The 24,931-nt window shown below is 42.0% G+C and overlaps 1 pseudogene; it reads right to left on the reverse strand.

Moving 5' to 3' along the window:
• Window positions 1–18,109: 18,109 nt before the first annotated feature.
• On the reverse strand, window positions 18,110–19,246 carry LOC137241681 (ATP-dependent RNA helicase Ddx1-like; annotated as a pseudogene).
• Between the last annotated feature and the right edge of the window lie 5,685 nt (window positions 19,247–24,931).

The following is a 24,931-nucleotide window of genomic DNA, read 5'->3' on the forward strand; positions in this document are numbered from 1 at the left end:
CCTGAGCATTCCAATTTAATGAAATTTTTTTTTTGTTTTGTAATGAGAATTTTCTTTATTTATTTTTTATTTCTTAAGTCTCTAATTTTTTCTTTTAATTTTATTCTATCTTCCTTATTGGTTGTAATATTTAATAGTTTAAAAGTTTCAGCTATTTCCTTCTTCTTTTTAAATTGTTTACCCGTTTTCTTCTTCTTTTTATTATCGGGGAAGATATTGTAGGACTTTCCTCCTTCTTGTAAAGCTTGTTCCGTCGCCGATACTCGTCTATTGTGATCGGTGTCGGACCTTGCTTAGCTGTTTAATTTTCACGACTTCTTCGGAGATTTTTATAAATTCCCTAATTGTGTCTTCACATTTTTTTTTAATTTTATGAAAATCTTCCTCCGTTGTAATCTCTTGCATAGTAAGGAAATAGCTGCAACCTTTAAACAAATTTTTTTTCTACTTATTTCAGAATTTTTATTTATATTTTTTTTCAAGGTTTTTCTATTAAGCTAGTCCTACTGTTTAAAAATGTATTTAAATGAAGGAAGAGAAGAAGAAAAAAATTCCCTAAGCAAAAACGGTGTTTTTGCTCATGGTTTAACGTCCATAAGGCCGCTCAATTGATTCTAAATTTTTATATACTTAATATACGTAAAACTTGTTGCCAATCTTGCTGTTAGCCGTACTGCTAATCGTGTCCTGCTGGTTTGCTATTAGTCTTTTAGTTGGTCTCCGGCCGCCATTCAGATGTTATATTTATTCCACTTCACATGCAATTGTGAAAGATAAACCATCGCATACAGTCCACTCCCCCTGAGCGGGAGAAGTCCACCCGCACCGCACAAGCGAAGTAATCCGGCACAACATTTTTTGGTCCTTCGAGCCAGATTATCCACCAGGAAAAGCTTTTCACCGCATACATTAAAAAACCGCAAATATTTTGCAAATACTATATACATATATACATAACTTATATATTTAATAATCCTGGCGCAACTCTACAATTGCAAGTACCAATCGACTTTCATTTGCTCTCTATATACATACATATTAACAAGGATTGCAAATTCCTTTTATGCTTTGTTCTTCGTACAAGTTCAACTCATACGACTTTAATTGCCCTCTAAGCGAGCAATCAAATACTAAGTAGCAGACTCCGCTTATACGTTTATACCCCCATGCAATTTTGATTAAAAGGTTACTTTTTCGCATTTTTTTGTAACAAATCGGCATTCTACGAATAGAATCACATACACTTCTTGGAATATTAGTAATACCTAACAACAATCAACATGTATGCCCGCATTTGTAAAAACACGCGATTATGCGCTCAATGCAATCAAATGTTGTATGACCAAAAGCACGGATATTGCATTAACTGTATACACCGATCAAGTTGAAAGTTGTTTGCAACTTTTGAATGAGCAATGGGCTCGATTCAACGCTGAACAAAATGAGGTGGATACTGCATGTGGTACAGAAAACGCTGCAGTTGAGGAGAGCACACGGACTCAAGCCGAAATTTGGTACGCATCGGCCCTAGCTAATTTTAATCCTGTTCGCAAATGTCGTGTAGAATCTTCAGGTTCAAACCATTCTACAACAGTTTCTGCCTCCATTCGTTTACCAAAAATGGAGCTACCAACTTTTTCGGGCGATTCAACCGAGTGGATCAGCTTTTATGATTCCTTTTGCTCGCTTGTTGATGGTAATGCTGCACTGTCGGACGGGCAGAAAAGGCATTATTTACGGAGTTGTTTAAAGGGGGAAGCGTTGAACGTGGAGAGAGGTTTCAAAATCTGTGACGCCAATTATAAGGAGGCATGGGACATGCTCAAGTCCCGGTTCAACATTATGCGAGTTATCGTCGAATCGCATTTCAAGGCAATGGCCGATGTCCGCAAAGCGACAAGTGACACCGCCAGTGCAATTAAAGCAGTTCTGAACCCATATCAGTAGCATGTTCGTGAACTCAAGGCATTAGGCCGCCATGTTGATTTCTGGGACGACTGGCTCGTTCATGAAATAGTAGGTAAATTATCTTTTGAAACAAGGAAGCAGTGGGAGCTTTCGCTTTTGACTGATGCACCGCCAACATTTGAGGAGCTAACAACATTTATTGAGACTCGATGTAGATCCCTGTCTATGCTGTCAGCAGCAGTGCCATTACAACCAAGTAAACCCATTACTGCTAACAAACATACCAAAGCTTTCCATGCTATGTCTGATTCCAACACTAATAGTTGCCCTTGTTGCAAGGGAGCGCACAAGATTTATAGCTGCGAAAAATTTATCAGCCTTGGTTCTATCTCTAGATCAAAGTTTGTTAAGCAGTCACATCTTTGCATAAATTGCCTAGGTTCGGGGCATTATAAACCTCGTTGCAATAGTTCTTCGTCATGCCGCAAGTGTTGCCAATGCCATCACACGCTATTATATGGAACGCCAGCAGCAACCAACAGTACCGACTCCGCCGAAAACCAGCAAACAACATCGAACTATGCCGCCGCAGATAACACTTCAGAGAATAGCACCACCGCGCTTTCCGCATCACTTTTTCAACCGATAACCCCGACCCTGAATGTGTGTCTTCGTGTTTAGACACGAATGCTGATCCGCTACCAGAGAACATAGCTATATTGTTGGCTACTGCTCTCGTTAAGGTACGAGATTGTTCTGGTCGCTTTCAACAAGCTTGTTTGTTGTTTGACTCTGGTTTGCACGCCTCCTTCGTAACTGAGTCGTGTGTCCGACGTTTGGGCTTACGTAGGAGCTCGTCTACCGCCATAATTGCAGGCATTGGGTCCTCACAGAGAGAACGCGCTAGAGGTCAAGTTTCGCTGTCACTTTCATCGAACTTTTCTGATCAATACTACGCTATCAATGCATTAATTTTACCAAAAATCACCGGGAATTTACCGACTCAAACCGTTAGTATAACTTCATGGCCACATATCCAAGGGTTGTCTCTAGCAGACCCACAGTTTATGAGGCCTGGTCCTATTGATCTATTGATAGGTATGGACGTAATGGAGACGTTAATTTGCTCGGAGATTCGAAAGGGTCCATATGGGTTGGACGATCTTTGGAAGTGTAGACAATCCATCAACGCCGTGTTTCCAAACATATTTTTGAGAGCTTTGACGAGGCTCTGGGAATTGGAAGACGCGCCGGAGAAAACGTATCTAACAAGGGAAGAACAATTTTGTGAAGAGCACTTCGAAGCAACGCATACCAGATCACCGGACAACCGTTTCATCGTCGAATTGCCGCTAAAGCCTGATGTACCCCTTGGAGAGTCTCGAAGCCAGGCGGTTCGTAATCTCTTACGCATAGAAAGGAAACTCGCCGCCGATAAAGATTTACGTGCCAGCTACAGTGAGTTTATGCTAGAGCTCATAAGCATGAAGCACATGGAAGCTGCTGTCGAAACGTCGAATCCCACATATTATATGCCCCATCACCCCGTTATTAAGGAGCCGAGTGTTACTACCAAATTAAGATTCGTCTTCAATGCATCCGCCAAGACAACAAATGGGAACTCTCTCAACGATGCACTGTTTGTCCGTCCGCAACTGCAACAAAGCTTGGTTTGTATACTTTTACGCTTCCGAACCCACCGATATGCCGTCACTGCGGACATTGCAAAAATGTACTGTCAGGTATGTGTTTCACCGAAACACGTAGACCTGCAGCGGATTGTTTGGCGAAGTAACCCATCACATCCCATTCAAGGCTACAGGATGCTTCGGGTAACGTACGGGGTCGCCGCCGCATCACATTTGGCTGTCAAGGCACTTCACCAAAGTTCACGTTATTCAACAAATATATGCGAAAATGCCGCTGCAATAATACAACAAAATGTCTCCGAAATCCTCATTGATAGTGGGTTTGAACTTCGCAAGTGGGCTTCAAATTGTGTGAAGCTTACCAACACTATCCCAGTGATTCAGAGAACATTGCTCATTACATCGCTGAAGGTAAAGATGTTCACGCGCTCGACCTCGTGTGGAACACGGAGGAAGATTATTTCACTTTCGCAATCAACCATAAGCAACCACCTAGGCTTGCTACAAAGAGAGCTTTTTATCGGATGCTAGCACGCTGTTCGACCCTTTAGGCTTGCTCGCCCCTACCATGATCAAATCCAAGATGTGGCTTCAGTACATCTGGCGCGCCGAGGTTGGTTGGGAAAAACAAATACCTGATAAAATAGCGGAAAGCTGGTGTGAAAATCGATCGGAGCTACAAAGTTTGACGGATCTAAAGGCGCCCCGTTGGGTTGTCTGTAAAACCTCTGAATCAGCAACTGAGCTTCACGTTTTCTCAGATGCATCGGAACGAGCCTATGCCGCCGTCATATACGCGCGTAGAGTATATAGTAACGGATAAGTCACGGTTTCCCTGATTTCGGCCAAAAACAAAGCAGCGCCAATTAAGTCTACCACATTACCGTGTTTGGAGCTCTGCGCAGCTCATCTCGCGTCTAAGCTATTACGAAGTGTACTACAAAGATGGGACGAACTTCGCTACCTGCTATATGCCTGGACTGATTCAACTATTACTCTGGCATGGTTGCAAGCTCACCCAAGTAGATGGGAAACATTCATTGCGAATCGTGTGGCCGACATACAAGGAATTCTACGGCCAGAGTGCTGCCACCATGTACGCTCAGAACGCAATCCGGCAGATTGCGCATCAAGAGGTTTAACGCCGTAAGATTTTATACAATATCAGCTGTGGTGGTCGTGTCCCGACCTTTTGTACAGCGAAGATCAGTTTTGGAAGCAATCTATGCCAGAGCCGCATTTAACTGAACTTGGTCTACGCAAGAAGGTTGCCGTTCACATAACGGTACCCGAGGAGTGCTGGTCAATCATGACTAATTATTCATCATTTTCAAAACTACGGAGGGTTATCGCATATGTATTAAGGTTCATTCACAATACTAGCGCTAGAAAGAACCGCACGCCAAAAATCAAAGATGGTACTCCTAATGGTCAAGAGTTAGCTGCAGCCGAACTAAGTTTAATTAGATATACCCAAAGTATGTATTTTAGTAATGAAATTTTTCATTGCAGGGAGAAAAAACCGATTATCCTGCGAAGTAGCTTGTTGCATCTGCAGCCGTATCTTGATCCGTCAGGTGTTTTAAGGGTCGGAGGTCGTCTAAAATCTGCGGATGTGGCGCTTGACGCGAAACACCCTATTATCTTACCAAAAAATTCACCGCTGTCGAAATTAACAATATCTGACATACATAGGTATACCCTACATGCTGGGCCATGCATAATGGCTGTCTTTTTCAACGCCGCTGTTGGGTAATTGGTGCCCGTAATTTGATTAGAAGCATATACCATAAGTGCGTTAAATGCACTTGCTTGAACCGCAATACATCCGTCCAGTCGATGGGCGATCTTCCTTCGTCTCGCAACACTTATGCTCGATGCTAGACGCGCACAGCTGTAGATTTCGCTGGTCCGTATACTTATAAATTTGCACATGGAAAAGGGTGAAAGTCAACAGAGGGCTACATTTCGTCGTTCGTATGCCTGTGTACTGGTGCCATGCATTTGGAATTTGTTGGAGATTTGTCTCAAGTGCCTTTCTCAACGCATTCAAAAGCTTTATCAACCGTCGAGGTTATTGCAAAGCTATGTACTCTGATAACGGTACGAACTTCGTTGGCGCTGACAGAGAATTGCGCGAGAGATATGAGAAGTGTATGGCAGATGAGAAGTTGCGATCGTTTTTCGCTGACTCCAACATAGAGTGGCACTTTAACGCGCCAATCGCGCCTCATATGGGCAGATATTGGGAAGTCGGTATTAAGCGCATAAAATACCATATCAAATGCATTCTAGAAGGTAACTTATTGTCTTTCGAAAAATTCAACACTCTGCTGACAGAAGTCGAAGCATGCGTCAATTCTCGCCCTTATGCACTGATCCGACCAGCGCAACCGATCTTGAAGCCTTAACGCCTGGCCATTTCCTCATCGGCGAGTCACTGAAGTCGATCCCAGAACCTGAGGGTCAAAGGTTCTGCGGAAATCTACTTAAGCGATGGCATTTAATCTCTTCTAAGCGACAATATTTTTCGCGCCGATGGCGTGATGAATACTTGCTAAATTTACAACGTCGAACTAAATGGTTTAGATCTGCACACAACTACGAAGAAGATGTCGTAGCTTTGTTTGATGAACGAACTCCACCTACGAAGTGGACACTTGCGAGGGTAATTCGTTGCCACCCTGGTACCGATGGAAACGTGCGAGTACGTTCGACCCGTAACCAGACTGTGCCTTTTACCTACAAAAGGGGACTTGTTTTCATCAGAAAATCCGTAATAATTATAAGGTTTTTGTATTTTTTCCATATTTATCTCGATTACTCAAGTTTGTAAAAATATTAAATTTTTCGAGATAGATTTTCAAAATAAAATTTTAAAGCTAATATTTTTAATAATTAAAAATGATAAGTAAATTTTTGTCGACAATTGAAGTTTAAAGTAAACCTTTGCGAAGTCAAAAATTTAAATTAAACTTCTTCGATTATTAAAATTTAAAAATGTTTGAGAGTTAATTAAAAATTGAATTTTTGTAAAGGTGAATATCTTTTCTAATAGTTATCTTAATAACTGAAGACTGAATTTGTAAACATATGATACTCAAAATACATAGTTTGTAATTTCTTGATATTTAAATATTTATTGTCAAATACCTTGAAATATTTATTATAAGATTAAGTTGAACATATCATATGTACATATATAGTTCAAGGGTGGCGGTATGTTGGATCTTAAAGTTATCTTAATAATCTTCGTAATGTTAATGGGGTAACTAGGTGTCGATATGGTAGTGCATCATATACGTCGATAAGGTGGGGTCATTTCTCGCTACTTGGCATTTGACGTTTGCTTTCTTACTTTGATTTTTATACTCAGTTGAGCAGAGCTCACAGAGTATATTAAGTTTGATTGGATAACGGTTGGTTGTACATATATAAAGGAATCGAGATAGATATAGACTTCCATATATCAAAATAATCAGGATCGAAAAAAAATTTGATTGAGCCATGTCCGTCCGTCCGTCCGTCCGTCCGTCCGTCCGTTAACACGATAACTTGAGTAAATTTTGAGGTATCTTGATGAAATTTGGTATGTAGGTTCCTGAGCACTCATCTCAGATCGCTATTTAAAATGAACGATATCGGACTATAACCACGCCCACTTTTTCGATATCGAAAATTTCGAAAAACCGAAAAAGTGCGATAACTCATTACAAAAGACAGATAAAGCGACGAAACTTGGTAGATGGGTTGAACTTATGACGCAGAATAGAAAATTAGTAAGATTTTGGACAATGGGCGTGGCACCGCCCACTTTTACAAGAAGGTAATTTAAAAGTTTTGCAAGCTGTAATTTGGCAGTCGTTGAAGATATCATGATGAAATTTGGCAGGAACGTTACTACTATTACTCTATATGTGCTAAGTAAAAATTAGCAAAATTGGATGAAGAACACGCCCACTTTTTAAAAAAAAAAATTTTTAAATTCAAATTTTAACAAAAAATTTAATATCTTTACTGTATATAAGTAAATTAAGTCAAAATTCAACTCCAGTAATGATATGATGCAACAAAATACAAAAATAAAAGAAAATTTCAAAATGGGCGTGGCTCCGCCCATTTTCATTTAGTTTGTCTAGAATACTTTTATTGCCATAAGTCGAACAAAAATTTACCAATCCTTCTCAAATTTGGTAAGAGCATAGATTCTATGACGGTAACTGTTCTCTGTGAAAATGGGCGAAATCGGTGGAAGCCACGTCCAGTTTTTATACACAGTCCACCGTCTGTCCTTCCGCTCGGCCATTAACACAATAACTTGAGCAAAATCCGATATATCTTTACTAAACTTAGCCCACGTACTTACCTGAGCTCACTTTTTCTTGGTATAAAAAATGGGCGAAATCTGACCATAACCACGCCCACTTTATCGATATCGAAAATTACGAAAAATGAAAAAAATGCCATAATTCTATACCAAACACGAAAAAGGGATGAAACATGGTAAATGGATTGGTTTATTGACGCAAAATATAACTTTGGAAAAACCTTTGTAAAATGGGTGTGACACCTACCATATTAAGTAGAAGAAAATGAAAAAGTTCTACAAGGCGAAATCAACAGCCCTTGGAATCTTGGCAGGAATACTGTTAGTGGTATTGCATATATAAATAAATTAGCAGTACCCGACAGATGATTTTCTGGATCACCTGGTCCACATTTTGGTCGATATCGCGAGAACGCCTTCACATATACATCTAAGGGCCACTCGCTTTTAAAACCCTCATTAATACCTTTAATTTGATATCCATATCGTACAAAAACATACCAGAGTCACCCCTGTCCCACCCTAATGGCGATATCTCGAAAAGGCGTCCACCTATAGACCTAATGCCCCCTCCCTCTTAAAATGCTCAGTAACACCTTTCGTTTGATACCCATATCGTACAAACATTCTAGAGTCACCCCTGGCCCACCCTAATGGCGATATCTCGAAAAGGCGTCCACCTATAGACCTAATGCCCACTCCCTCTTAAAATGCTCAGTAACAGCTTTCGTTTGATACCCATATCGTACAAACATTCTAGAGTCACACCTGGCCCACCCTAATGGCGATATTTCGAAAAGGCGTCCACCTATAGAACTAAGGATTACTCCCTTTTAAAATACTCATTACCACCTTTCATTTGATACCCATATCGTACAAACACATTCTAGAGTCACCCTGGCCCACCCTAATGGCGATATCTCGAAAAGGCGTCCACCTATAGACCTAATGTCCACTCCCTCTTAAAATGCTCAGTAACACCTTTCGTTTGATACCCATATCGTACAAACATTCTAGAGTCACCCCTGGCCCACCCTAATGGCGATATCTCGAAAAGGCGTCCACCTATAGACCTAATGTCCACTCCCTCTTAAAATGCTCAGTAACACCTTTCGTTTGATACCCATATCGTACAAACATTCTAGAGTCACCCCTGGCCCACCCTAATGGCGATATCTCGAAAAGGCGTCCACCTATAGAACTAAGGATTACTCCCTTTTAAAATACTCATTACCACCTTTCATTTGATACCCATATCGTACAAACACATTCTAGAGTCACCCTGGCCCACCCTAATGGCGATATCTCGAAAAGGCGTCCACCTATAGACCTAATGTCCACTCCCTCTTAAAATGCTCAGTAACACCTTTCGTTTGATACCCATATCGTACAAACATTCTAGAGTCACCCCTGGCCCACCCTAATGGCGATACCTCGAAAAGGCGTCCACCTATAGACCTAGTGTCCACTCCCTCTTAAAATGCTCAGTAACACCTTTCGTTTGATACCCATATCGTACAAACATTCTAGAGTCACCCCTGGCCCACCCTAATGGCGATATCTCGAAAAGGCGTCCACCTATAGACCTAATGCCCACTCCCTCTTAAAATGCTCAGTAACAGCTTTCGTTTGATACCCATATCGTACAAACATTCTAGAGTCACACCTGGCCCACCCTAATGGCGATATTTCGAAAAGGCGTCCACCTATAGAACTAAGGATTACTCCCTTTTAAAATACTCATTACCACCTTTCATTTGATACCCATATCGTACAAACACATTCTAGAGTCACCCTGGCCCACCCTAATGGCGATATCTCGAAAAGGCGTCCACCTATAGACCTAATGTCCACTCCCTCTTAAAATGCTCAGTAACACCTTTCGTTTGATACCCATATCGTACAAACATTCTAGAGTCACCCCTGGCCCACCCTAATGGCGATATCTCGAAAAGGCGTCCACCTATAGACCTAATGCCCACTCCCTCTTACAATGCTCAGTAACACCTTTCGTTTGATACCCATACCGTACAAACATTCTAGAGTCACCCTTGGTCCAGCTTTATGGCGATATCTCGAAAAGGCGTCCACCTATAGACCTAATGCCCACTCCCTCTTAAAATGCTCAGTAACATCTTTCATTTGATTCCCATATCGTACAAACACATTCTACAGACACCCCTGGTCCACCTTTATGGCGATATCTCGGAACGGCGTCCACCTATGGAACTAAGGATCACTCCTTTTCAAAATACTCATTAACAGCTTTCATTTGATACCCATATCGTACAAACACATTATAGAATCACCCCTGGTCCACCTTAATGGGGACATCTCGAAAAGGCGTCCACCTATAGACCTAATGCCCACTCCCTCTTAAAATGCTCAGTAACACCTTTCGTTTGATACCCATATCGTACAAACATTCTAGAGTCACCCCTGGCCCACCCTAATGGCGATATCTCGAAAGGGCGTCCACCTATAGACCTAATGCCCACTCCCTCTTAAAATGCTCAGTAACACCTTTCGTTTGATGCACATATCGTACAAACACATTCTAGAGTCACCCCTGGCCCACCCTAATGACGATATCTCGAAAAGGCGTCCACCTATAGACCTCATGCCCACTCCCTCTTAAAATGCTCAGTAACACCTTTCGTTTGATACCCATACCGTACAAACATTCTAGAGTCACCCCTGGCCCACCCTAATGGCGATATCTCGAAAAGGCGTCCACCTATAGACCTAATGCCCACTCCCTCTTAAAATGCTCAGTAACATCTTTCATTTGATTCCCATATCGTACAAACACATTCTACAGACACCCCTGGTCCACCTTTATGGCGATATCTCGGAACGGCGTCCACCTATGGAACTAAGGATCACTCCTTTTCAAAATACTCATTAACAGCTTTCATTTGATACCCATATCGTACAAACACATTATAGAATCACCCCTGGTCCACCTTAATGGGGACATCTCGAAAAGGCGTCCACCGATAGACCTAAGGCCCACTCCCTCTTAAAATGCTCAGTAACACCTTTTATTTGATACCCATATCGTACAAACAAATTCTAGAGTCAGCCCTGGTCTACCTTTATGGCGATATCCCTAAATGGCGTTCATCCATAGAACTATGGCCTACTCTCTCTTAAAATACTCTTTAATACCTTTCATTTGATACACATGTTATACAACCACATTCCAGGGTTACCCCAGATTGATTTTCCTTATTTTGTCTCCATAGCTCTCAACTGAGTATGTTATGTTCGGTTACACCCGAACTTAGCCTTCCTTACTTGTTGATATTATACTTCTTGCTGCTGACACGACCGCCCGTGCTAATTTTACTTGCCCAATTTCTTAATATTACAAGTTAAATTAAAAGTTGTATTTATGTACAGTAATTAAAGTTAATTGAATTAAATGAAAGTGAACTAAAATCACTCCCGCTAAGCCGGAGAAGTCCACCCCCACTGCACAAGCGAAGTTATCCGCCACAACAAACGTTAACGAGTAATTTGTAAACGCAAGCTGATTTTAAGTCGGCCATAACCGTTTAGACGGTTAAGTGCCAATTAAGTAAGTAAGTAAGCTGATTTTAAGTCGACACACTTAAAAGCCAGCCGCGTAAAATGAATTTCAATAAATAAGAATTTGATACGAAACATTACTCATAATTATAAATATACAAACATACAAAAATAGCATGAAAAAAAATTTAAATAACAAAGTCAGCGTATTAGAAACAAATGTATACAGAAAACAATGTAAACAGACTATTTACTTCCCATATCCAGTAACCCCTTTGCAAAAAGTTATAATAGAACTCAAAAGCAATTAAAATCTTTTTCTAACTCAAGCAAAACTCAAGTGGGTCCTTAAGGCTCTGAAAAAGTCAGATACAGCTGTCTCCAATTATATATGCCTTTTTCTTTTTAAGGTTGATGGTGTAGCATTATGTCAATACGTTTGTAGCACTCTACGCCAATGCACTTTCTATGCAGACCACACACACAGTCATATTGCATTCACATTAAAATATCGCCCTAACTACATTACGTTTACCCCAACGCAGCGGGAGTTCAACATCACATACTAATGCCGGTTACATTTATACTGGCGCATTGACCAATTCGTTAATAGCGTGACCGAGCGTCAATGACAATTTGTCAATATGCCTGCCAAAATATTTCTACAGTTACAATTTCTAAAATTAGTTTGAACTAATATGCTGACTGAGAATGTAAATGTTAAGAATGTATTGTATTAGTGTTATTGTAATTTCGTATGTGTAAAATAGATAATTTTGTATAAAAAGAAAGACATTTTTCTAATAAACTCAATGACAACTTTGCGCTACAAATCAGCGGACCTATTTTTATTTCGTACTACCGTCGGCAAGTGTAACGCCACACTTAACAGTTTCATATGCACATACCTCGAAATCCATTATACGTTTCAGATTTGTTATCGCTACGCTTGTTCGAGCGCATGAATCAAAATATGGCTTTCCAGGTACACCGGAAAGTTGAACGTTTGCAATCGGGATTTCAGTACCAATCGAAGTCGATAAGGAGTTAAAATTGACTGTGATATGCGTTGTTTTGGGTTTTTGTTTGCAATTCGTGCATTTGGCACGCGTCACACCGGGAGCATTGCATTCATAGTAAGAAAACACGGGCCTTAAAGCCACAGATTGCGCTATGTTAGCAACATGCATCTCTTTCGCTTCCTCGTTTTTCCTTTTCGTACATACATCCATGTTACGACCTTTCTTGCGGCAATAATTACAACGTCCTGAGTTGTTTGAAGTAGTGGAGAAACTATCTTTTGTTGTATTTTGCCTACGTTCTTGCCAGAATAACTCGGCTTCACGGGCTTCTTTTAGCAACTCATCAAAACTGTTTATTTTCGAACGGTTTACCCTATCGCGGATTTGTACGTGCAGTAACCCAAACAAAATATCTATTTGCTCAGCCTCGGCTGGCAAATTATTTAGTTGGGAGAAAATTGCGCGTTTTTTCCTAATAAAGATATCCGTCGATTCATCTTTCCGCTGCTTGCTATCAAAAATTTCAACGTATATGTGCCACGATAATTTAGGAGGAGCGAATGCTTCACCCAGCATTCGTATAATATCATCAAAAGCTTCGGCTTTAGATTTCACCCCACGCCGCCATTCTGCTGCATCAACTTCAAGGACTATGGGTATACCGCTAATCGCATCCGCATCGTTTATTTTTTTTGTGGGACGACGCTCTCCGCTAAAACGGGCGGTACAATTGGAAAAAGAACCAGGTCGAGAATTAAAATTACTGACGGCTTGTATAAGTCGTTCAATATGTTCTGCAGTGAGGGTCGCCATATTGAAGTTCTCTTGAAAATTTCGAAATTCGGTCGCTTCGGCGAAAAGGAGTGAAGAAGCCACTGGGGTTTGCCACGCAAAATAATGGCTACGCAGTTAGGCGCCAATTTATAACAAGGTGATTGGATTCTTCGATTGTGTAGTGTGATCACAATCAGAATTATACCAAATAATTTCTCTCACAATGGAAGAAGAAGAAGAGAAAACCAGTTTGAATGTTTATTTCAAAAATGTCAGGGTTTCACGTAGGTAGTTAACCTAAATGAACAAAATATACAAAAATTTCATATTTACATTAAACTAGGGTTCACCACTGTAACTAATATACAAAGAATTCAAGTACCGTTCAAGTGACCAGTTTTTCACTATTCGCCTTGTCCCGTACAACAATAAAAAAATATACCTTGTATTGGTAGCAATGGTCCTACAGCATAACAATGAATATACAAATTAACATATGGTGACGAATATTAGCAACGCTAAGGGATACTTTCATCTCTAAGCCAATATTAAGCAGTGACTTGTATGCACATCAGCAAATCAATCATTATGTCTATACATGTGTCCATGCAAGCAGCGGAGAGCAACGCACAAACACATGCATATATCTTAGATACTCCCAAAAGTAGGCAATCATCTATGAAAATATCAGCAAATCCAGCGGACTTAGCCAGCATAGGACTTCCAGCCACGGACCTAGTCGACAACCCTTTGTGGTGGCAGGGACGTTCTTGGCTGCAAGAAGGCAAAGCAAAATGGCCATCTCAAGGCGAACAGGAGTACCACACAGACATCGAAGAAAACGAGTACAAGTGCATGCAGCAACGACCATCAACAATAGCGAGGATATTATTGATCGGTTTTCCGATCTATCAAGAGCGTTGCGGGTAATCTCCTACATTATACGATTCTCGAATAGAACACGTCCAAAAACTAAAACGTCCTTTAAAGCAGAGTCTCAACAGATTTCGCCCGACGAAATCAAAGCTACGACTAGCCGTCTCATAAGGATATCCCAAACTAACTACTATGCCGAGGAAATAAACGCTCTGAGAAGCATGAAACCCACCTCGGTCAAAAGCGAGATTCTCTCTCTAGACCCCTTTATCGACGAAAATAATGTCCTTCGGGTGGGGGTCGGCTCAACGCATCCAGGGACGTTCCCGTCGACGAGCGTCACCCGATAATCCTCCCTTACGCCTGCCGACTCACCCGTCTTCTAGCCCAGTTTGTCCACACCATTTCCATACATAGTGGAAACCAACTCATGCTGCGGCTCCTACGCACGCAGTATTGAATACCTCGTGTCAAAAACATGATTCGATCCATCATTCACAACTGCAAGGCCTGTATGCTATTCCGCAAACGTTCCCCGACGCAACTAATGGGAATTCTCCCTGCGGAACGTACTACCTTTTCTCGGGCATTTACCAGCACCGGGGTGGATTTCGCCGGGCCGTTTGACATCAAGTCTTACAGCGGACGAGGATGCCGCATGTTTAAGGGTTACGTCTGCCTATTCGTCTGCTTTGCGACTAAGGCGATACACTTAGAGGCAACTAGCGACCTCAGCACCGCCGCGTTTCTCTCAGCATTTAGCCGGTTTGTCGCCAGACAAGGATGCCCGAAAAACCTCTATTCCGACAACGGTACGAACTTTGTCGGTGCGTCGAGGGCTCTCCGCTAAGAGCTCAAGGCATTCCTCGTTGATGCGCGCGACAAAACCCTCTTTAAGTATGCCCACAAAACCCTCACATGGCCGTTCATTCCAACAGCTGCTCCTCATATGCGCGGGCTGTGGGAAGCAAGAGTCAAGAGTTTCAAAACCCATTTCAAAAAGATCGCATCGGATTACAAATTCACTCTCGAGGAGTTTAGCACCTTCCTGTGTAGGATTGAATCTTGTCTCAACTCCCGATCCCTGAGCCCATCTTCAAATGACCCGTCTAACCTGGAGCCACTTACCCCGGGCACTTCCTAGTCGGGGGCCATCTACTAGCGCCACCCGAGATTGACGTCAGCGAGAATCGCGCTTCACTCGTCAACCGATGGGAAACACTTAAGGCGCTGCATCAAACCTTCTGCAAACGGTGGAAAACGGAGTATCTCACCGAATTGCAGAAGCGCGTTAAGTGGAAGCATCCACAATCAAACCTTAAACAGGGAGACCTAGTCGTCATTAAGGAGGACAATCTGCCCCCCAACGAATGGAGACTAGGTCGGATAGCCACCCTTCATTATGGCCCCGATAACCGAGTTCGAGTCGTCGAACTGGAAACGGCAAGGGGACAAACCACAAGACCAATCACGAAATTGGTCCTACTACCGCCCTCCAGTGAGGTTGAGGGAGACTTGTAACTCCCACCAGTTTTAAAAAACCCCGTAACCCAGCTCTGGTTCACCACGAACGAGGCCAACAGAAGCCTAAAGCAGATAAACTATCTGCCGCCGCATACCCCCTTTTTTATTGTTTGGCACGTTACGGCCACAACGCTGGTGCTCAACAACAATGAGAGCAACCACCTATCCACAATTCAAAGAATTCTCCCCCTCAGTGACACCTACTAAAGCCACAACAACGTATAAAAACGCGTCTCTTGTGCTTATTAAAATCTAAAGGGTCTTTTTTTTCCAAAAACAGCAGTCTGTGCAATTCATAATAATGCATACAATCTCACGTGACAGTATAATAGTAATTAAAAGTATTTCATTTGATCAATTATGTTGACAGCCGGCAATTATCATTTTTTCAATTGTTGATCCAAATGGAAATTCCGATATAACAGCACCAAATCTGTCTAGCTATCTATAAGATATTAAAAAACAAAATCATCAATATACGTAGAGCAACGAGAGTACTACACAGCCAGCATTACCTTTCTGTCTTCCAAATTCCAAAATGCCACATTACCATTGGTACCTGACCAACTCAACCCCAATCTTGTTTGAACTCATAAGCACCTCATCGAATTTAAAGTAAAGCACACCAATTGTGCCATCTTGATGCCCCACAGCAGCGACATCCAGTGCTGGTGCAGGTTCAATACAAGTGACTTTTTTACCCCACCCAGCCAACGGGCATACCAAATCTACTTTGTACACCATTAGAATGCGACTCACTTCTGCGCCGAAGTCTTCACGTTTTGCATATAACTTATGCGATACCACAACTGCAGGTATTCCAGCTTTTTGTCGCGCGTTCAATACCCATAAAATCGGGCTTATTCGATATAACTAATACCACATCGGCATGCACACCCTGCGATGTATCGCGACAAGCATCGATGAGTGCCATTGCCATTGTCAGATATGAGTACGACAACCCGTTTGCGTGGTTGCTTTGTAATTGTTGTACAAGTTGTAAACAACGTTTGGAACTTTTCACAACAACTTGAGGTTCGTTGGGATTACTGCGTTTATAAACCACACCCATACGTGTAGCCCGTTAACTATATTCAAGTCCCGCAAAAATGGTGTGCTCATGCTCGGGTGCAATCACTACAAAACCAATGCCGCAGTTAAGATTATCAAGAGGGACCTCATGATCCGGTGGTATAATACGTTGCACATCTGGCAGTAAGCCCGTAGTAATGTGCGATATGGCTTTGATTTCGCATTCCCTTAAGAGCACGAGTATTTCATTAACATAAATTCGTGATGGTTTACATAGTTCTTGACCTAATGTTTTACTGCCACTGCTAAATTCGCATTCTCTGATAAATCAATGTCTGCCATTTCTAGCTGTTTTCAACAAAGCATGAAAGCCTGCACAATGTAGGCTGGAACATAAGTGGTACCCACGACTTAATCTCCTCTTTCTCCCGACTTTGCGTTTCGAATGCAAATTACTATACAAGATACTGTCACAAAAAAAAAAAAAAAAAATAAAAACCACCCTCTCCTGCGGCGCTTGCGGGTGCCTCAACGCCTTTACAATGTTCTTAGCACGGCCTACCCAATTTCAATTTTTAAGTGCAACACGACAGTACCTACAAGTAAAGACCAAGTTAATATCATGTGTTTATATGTACATAAATACTCAAAAGACATATAATTTACTTATATGTATATAGTTGCATACGAAAACATATGCGCTAAAAAAAAATAATAATAAAATACATATATATGCGTCACTGTCATAGGACATAGCAAACGCTAAGTACATTGGGGTGGTCGGTCGTACGAACTAAAATTGCTTCAGTCCATCCACTAAAAAGCTCCCTTTTCCTCAAGAAAATAAGCAATAAAAGATTCATTTTTAGCGAATCTACAAAAATAAGAAAGCTTTATCCGATGGATTGTAAAGGTTGCATTTTCGCCGACTACTCTAGTGTACTCTAAGGCTTTTGCCTGAATTGACAGTCACTGTTCAACATAAATCAATATCAATTTGCATACCAATGAATACCCTTTGCACTTGCTTCATCATTGCCATGCCAAGTGAGTAAGTCCTCTTCCCCATGTTCTCTCCTCCACCTCTTTCCTTCTTAAACAACTCAATCTTTGTTAGTTTAAACGGGAAGTTGTGTGTTTCTTATCATCATTGCCACCAATATCATTGTCACTATTATACTTATACATTGCCGATAATCGTTGGCTTAATAGATCCCTGAAACACACTTGACAGGTTTTGCACAAAAGCTGGCCAATAATTAGTGAAACCGATATTGTAAAAGATTTGTAAACCCTTTTTGGAAAGTTTACCCGAACAATATATGGATTATATGCAAACGTGTGGCGAATATGAGGAAGACGATGATCAAGATTCATCACAAGGTCCTTCGTCATCACCAATGAAGGAACAACAGCAAGCCATACCGGTTATGACGCGTATGGTCAGCCAGAACCAATGTCCCCTAACAACCACTACAACAATTGCAAAAATTACCTTCATCCAGAAGAAAGAATCTGCAATATGTCAACGACACAAACCCACTACTAATCATCTCTTCAAGCCGTCCAGGTGTACCGACTACAATATGGACACCTTGTTGTAGTGAACTTTTCTGCGTTTCTAACTTAACACCACCAATCCGTAACAGCGAACGCACATCCGGATTGCTTAAATGTACTCGAAATTTTTCAATTTGATTATAAGTTTGTTCAGCTAATTCACGACTCGGCTCGATAATAATGGCCTGTGGTGCAATAGGTGCTGGCTTATTGGCTGCTGTATTTGTTGCAGGACTAGCAAGCGGATTTTCTTTAGGTGGATACTTAAATTCGCTTTTACCAAAATTAAATAACATTTCAGTATTTTTCAACACAACAGCTGGATAAAATGTTTCATTACGTTGATTTTCAGGTATACGAAAAACTACACCAAGACCTTTGGCATTCTTGGCAAACACAATTTCATTGGCCTGCAAATCGAGAAAACAGCCAATCACGTCATTTTTACCAAATGCTTCCCCATAATCATCAAATTGACGATTATTGGATTTTTTTCCTGTGCCACCAAAGCCATAACCATTACGACATGTACCAAGATCTAGATCGGCTTGCTCAGTAGACTAACCCACACGACAAAGGCCTTCGTCAGTGACAGTAGCTTCATAATAGAAATTTCCTTTGCCACGGACGCCGGTTGTTGCACGGCAACCATGCCATTCTTTTAACTCACGCGATTGACAACGAATTCCATCCGGTGTTACGGCAAGTGCTGCCCCACGATCAAAGAACGACATTGTCCATGGTGCAATAGCGCCACAAGCAGCAACAGTTTTGCTAACCTTTCCCTCCTCTAAATCGCGTAATGTTTCCCAAACTATTTGCAAAATAGGTAAACAGAAAGCTCCTGTTTTACCAGAACCAGTTTCGACAGCCATAAGTACATCGCCACCTCCGAGAATGAGCGGTATTGCTTCAGCCTGTACATCGTTCGGCAAGGTCCATTCCATTTCTTCGATTGCCTTGGCAATTTCCGGTAAAACACCAAATTCTTCAAAGGCAGTCATTTTCGGAGATACAAAAATTTTCACTATGGCTCTAAAGCCGCTGGACAAAATGTCAAATATCTAGAGCGACCGAGATGCTAACGAGCACGAATTCAAGCCAATAAAATTAAATGGTATAGTACGAACACCCACGCAAATAGCGTTGCTGCACAAAATGGTTATACTACTCGCCACCACCACCGTCACCATCAGCATTATTACGCCGCCGACTACCTGTTTTACGTCCCCGTTTGGCGTGCCATCAGTGGTAACTGTGCCTCTGCGTGTACCACGTTTACGTTTACTACGACTACCATAGGATTCTTCGAAGTCATTGTCCGATTCAAAATCCTCTTCGAAGTCATCCACATGATGATAATGTCACATATCAATATATTCATGGAACCAATCTTTTCAGCGTTGGCGTGTGAGTCTTTGCTATCGTTAACACCTGAAACACTCATCGAATTACCATCAGCAGCAACAATTGCTGCACTCTGCCGATGCATTGCCCGTTGCTTGATGATAAGGTGCGCACGATATTGATACGCTCTATAACTGTGATGATTTAGTAAGTACTGCCGCTTTGGTTTACGCCAACGTGCCGATGGATATGTTTATATTTGTCCACCACTAAATCCGGGAATTCGCTGCCGTTATTTCATGAATAGAGCACAATGGGACTGTGCACCACCGGTCTGTGGATCCGAAAATGGCATACGTAGACGGCGTTCCATACATAAACGTATATTAAAATTTTCGCTATGTTCTAGAATTTCCTTATAAGCCGAATCGTTGAGGAAATTCTGAATTTTCCCGAATTTATTGATATTTCCAATATCAGAGCGTGCTCTTGCGAAGGATTAGTAATCAGCTGAAATGAAAAAAAGGAATAAGAAATTAGAAAATGTTACAAATATATAAAAAGGGAACGATACTTATACTTACCCATAACACGTTTTTCTTCATAATGAAAATTCATTCAAAACGTCTGTATACTCATTTCCATGAATGAATGACATTTTTGAATGAACGAATCAAGGTTGCCACTCGATGACATTTGCTTTTGTCTTTTCTTACGCCGTAAACACATTGCGCGCGAAGCCATGAGATCACAAGTCGGATCCGCGGGATCCAACAAACTCGAGTATTAGTACCCGAACAGCTTTACCCTGGTTTTTGTAGTTTGAAGTTCCGATAAAGTTTCGTCAGTCCTTTTGGCCTGGAACCCAAGCAAGAATAAAGTAGTGCCATATATGCTCTAGATTCTACAAACAAGGGAGAAACTAAAATTTTTAGAAAAAATTATAAAAATTTATGTCGCGTCAGAACTCAGACGCGAGTTTTCCCTAAATAATATCGTGACATGACCATTATGTATAATTACACTGCCCCATGGGCAGCACCGCACAGCTGTCTCGCTCAACTCTGTGGGAGAGCTAACAGCTGATCGTTCCACCAATTACCGCACTCGGTAAGGTAGTATATTCCCGCCAGGGTTGTGTTGAAATCAACAAACACACCACAATTTGTGATTCTCAAAAAAAATGGCCAAAATCAACACAAAGAGTGTTCCAGGGCAGCGAATAAAGACCACTTTACATCTGTCGCACATTTATTTGCACGACGTCGCTTAAACGACAATCTGATCCACCAGCTCTGAATTACAAAGAGCCGTGACGACACACGGATTTACCAGCGCATATAAACGCTGAATGCCTGCATCAGGAAAGGAAACAAATGGGAGAAAATACAATTGCCTTAGTTTATGTTCGGTAACCCTATTTTCACTGGTTTTGATTATTTTCAATATAAAAATTGTCACCCTGTTGAAAATATTCAACAAAATAGAATATACATTTAGGCGTACTATCTAAATAAAGGTCTAATAGTGGTTTCAACCACAACAAGCATATAAAATCTCTGCAGAATAACCTAATAAGATTATGCATTCCAAGTTAATCCCTTATCCCGAGTACGCCAACCAATATGTCAGCCAGAATCGACCCCTGGTCTCCATCCATTAGCCACCCAACCAACCTATATTACTAAACGCTACCACTTCCAGACATGCCTGGATTTGCACTCAAACGCTCCAAAACCGAGGCGCGCCCCAATGCGTTCACCATCGCTTGCCGTCTGTGCACCAATCCGCACGGAGTGAGATTGTGCCCAATTTACCGTGGTATGTCGACTGAGGAGCGACTACGCGCAATACTCATTCACCGCTATTGTCCCAACTGCTTATCCCCGTTCCACCGCCTGGAAATATGCCCCAGCCAAGACCGATGCCGACGTTGCAGTGAACCACATCACACACGCTACATATGGACGAGGATCAGCCGTCGCCACCTCAAAGCAAGCACGACGACGACGATGCGAGCTCGGATGGGGTACTCTCCATCCATGTCACGGAGCAAACGAAATCTTGGGCCCAGCAAGTCGAGGAAGAGTAGAAAGAAGAAAGGCTGGCCAATTCAGCAGAGGTAGCCCAATCGGGCAGCTTAGAAACGCCGCGATTCCGTCCACCACTACGTCACGAGAGACCCGAGAACCGCTCGCCTATGCACGGCGCTTTCGCGCGCTTACAAATCGGGGATGGCGCGGAGACTCGTCCTTTCCGCCCATCGCACCGCCCTACTGGTAAACGGTGTGACGACGCGGAACCGCGTCCGTCCCGATCGTCATGACAGTTCACTGGGAGGGCGGCCCCTAATAAGATGCGCAACAACCATAGAGCTCTCGTGAGGCAACAACAAACCCCTACTGGCTTCAGGAGTGGTCGAATCCGGGACAATTTAGCGGCACCGGCTATAACTCGAGCATTGATCGCCATCGCGCCGACAGCCATAGTCCGAATTCAGGCAGGAGGCCGTTTACACCTGGTCCGCGCCCTGTTAGATGCCTGCGCTCCCACCAGCATTATCGATGCCAATCTATGCAAGGATCTACACCTGGAGCGTAACAATACCGCACGTCTTTCGAGGTGCACCGTCGTTCTTCGAGGGAAGTATGGGGTATCGGGAAGGATCACGACCCAAGCCACCGTAATAGCAAACTATGCCAGGTTAAACTCCACGGCAAATCTGGACCCATCGGTAGCTGCCCCATTCCAGTTCATGAAGCTGGCCGATCCGAAGTTTTACCGATCGTCGCCAGTGTTGCTCACTTTGGGCGCCGACGTCTACGCCAGTATTATGGTCTGCGGCACACCCGCGTCGACTGTCGGCGGGCTCCTCACCCAAGCCACAATTTTCGGCCTCGTCGTGTCTGGAGCCCACCCACTATAAAACCTTTAATTATACCAAGCAACCCCACGTACTTGAACACTAACGCTTTTTTCTTTCATCCACAGTTCATCGAGGCTGCCGTATTGAAAGCACGGGTGTCCAACGGAGATCGCACTTACCATACAACTATATATACATATCATATTTTTTTAATTTATTTAGTTTATCCTGCCTTGGGAAGGCTGCTGGCGTACTCACCGATTTTCAAGTTGCTCGCCGCAAGGGGGCCGGCATGTTTAGGCCACCAGCCTAAATATTTCGGACCACCCTAACATGCACTTTAGTTATTTTATTATTAATACCGGTAACGGCTAACACCAGCCGAGAGCTAACTTTGAAGGGGAAAAACTCAACGAAAGTTAGCTATCGGCAGGTGCCGCGGGCTTGTTCGCGGTCTTGGCTGCTTCTTCTATTTTGGAACGTTCACGAGCCAACAGCTAGCCCCAGGTGAGTAACATAAACCAACCATTTCCCACATTTTCCATTTTTTACTAAGTGCGTTTTTCATTGTAATTAATATTTGCAAATTAATAATTTTCATAAATGTGAATTTTCTAAGTGCACAGTGAATTGTCGATTTAATTGATATATATAGCTTTTCCGCATCATAATTGCGCTCATCCGTGGGCATTTTGAATTAGTAAATTTATAATTGTACGCTTTGAATTGCCAAGTGTAAATTTCTTATATCTTAACTACTTGCACTTGCAGTAAGATTGGAAGTAATCACTTTGAATGTGTCAAGTGCATTTTGTATTTCCATTAATTTCGTTCTGCACTACTGCATATTAAATCGGAATTGCTATTTATATTGTGAAATAATTAGCTTTCCTGATGAACAGGAAGTTTGTGAGAGTTGCATTTTTATAAACACATATTGTAGCTCGTCGCTAATTCCTTTCTTTATATTTTATAAATAAATTGTGATTACTCGGTATTAATTCTTCTTTTTTTATTTCGTTTATTTTCGTGCGATCGCGCCCTACGATACGGGTGCCACATTCCCCCCGCAACAGCTTCTGATCTTACAAGCTAATTTGTCGCCCTTATATACGATTTCGTACATCGGCGGACGGTTATTTCCTAAAAACAATTCATCAGTAATAATTCCTCCCTTATAAAATTATGTAGGACTGCGCGCAGGCAGTCAGTAATTTTACAATAACAATTATAAAAGGTGGAAATTTAAAAATCGAATACTAGTTTAACGCTACTTTTGCTCTCAGTGCTTTTGCTTTAAAAGCTCTCAGTGAAAACTCATCTGCCTTGCAGATGTCGTTCGGAGTCGGCATAAAACATGTAGGTCCCGTCCGGCCAATTTGTACGGAAAAACAAGAGGAGCACGACGCAAATTGGAAGAGAAGCTCGGCCTTAGATCTCTTTGGAGGTTAACGCGCCTTACATTTTTTTCTCTTTATACTTTCGATCATGTAGGATAATCCGCTATCCCGGCATTTAGTATCATAATTTTCGGGAGTATCATAATTTAATAGCGAACAGTGTAGCTAATCTCGTACATACATTTGTTGTATGCCTGCCGTGTTTTCCGATCTTCGCTTTACCTATTGAATTCAATCATTTGTGTTTATGCGTATGTTCGCTGTCGCTTTTCTCTGATGGTGCGTTGGCCGCGCTTCATGCTTTCGACTTCTGCTTACGGCGTGCGTTGGTGTGTCGTATGCTCGTGTGTAAGTATATATAGAAAAGTTCCAATTAGGAGAGGCGCTTATTTTGGCGACTTTTGCTGCTGATCTCCGTTTATCCAAATTATTATGTATGTTGTATTTGTAGTTGAGTGCACTGGATGCGCAAAGGGTTGGTTGACCGGCGCAATTTTATGTTTTGTGCGTATCCACTTCCCTTCAAAATGTTTTAGTGTATGTAGTATATTTGAAATTTATGTGGGCGAAAAATGTAAATATTTTGCTTGCGTGCAAAAGTGCGCAAGTCTGGTTTGTCCTTCACTTTAATAAATAATAATTCAATATACAACAGCATATATGTATTTTGACGTGTAATTCATAAAGCTATAATTCATGTCATAAAAATGTATAAATGTTAAATTCAGAGTTAAATTCAATTATTGTATAACATGTATGTGAAAAAATTAAAAAATAGGTATATGTTGTGGGGGTACAAAACCCTCTGTTTTGGGGTCCTCACACTCCCCCCTCACCTACCGCAGTGAAGCTTACGGTCACCATGCCGGTGTGCGTGATCCGTACGCGGAAGTAGTGTTCGCCCACTGGCCTCGCTGGCCATCAGGCTCAATATGTCGCTGTTGTTGTCGTTGAGGCTGCCTTTGACCTCGCTAGCCATACAGTTTAATATTTCACTGTCGCCGTTGTGTTCGTTGCTGGCGTTTCGCTGCCCTTCCCGTCGGTGGTATGTGTGATGCCAGTCTATACTGTAAATGAAAAACTGGTGGAATTTCCTTAGGGTGCTCTCACCG

The sequence above is a fragment of the Eurosta solidaginis genome, chromosome 2, assembly GCF_040869045.1.
Source record: "Eurosta solidaginis isolate ZX-2024a chromosome 2, ASM4086904v1, whole genome shotgun sequence".
Lineage (NCBI taxonomy): Eukaryota > Metazoa > Arthropoda > Insecta > Diptera > Tephritidae > Eurosta > Eurosta solidaginis.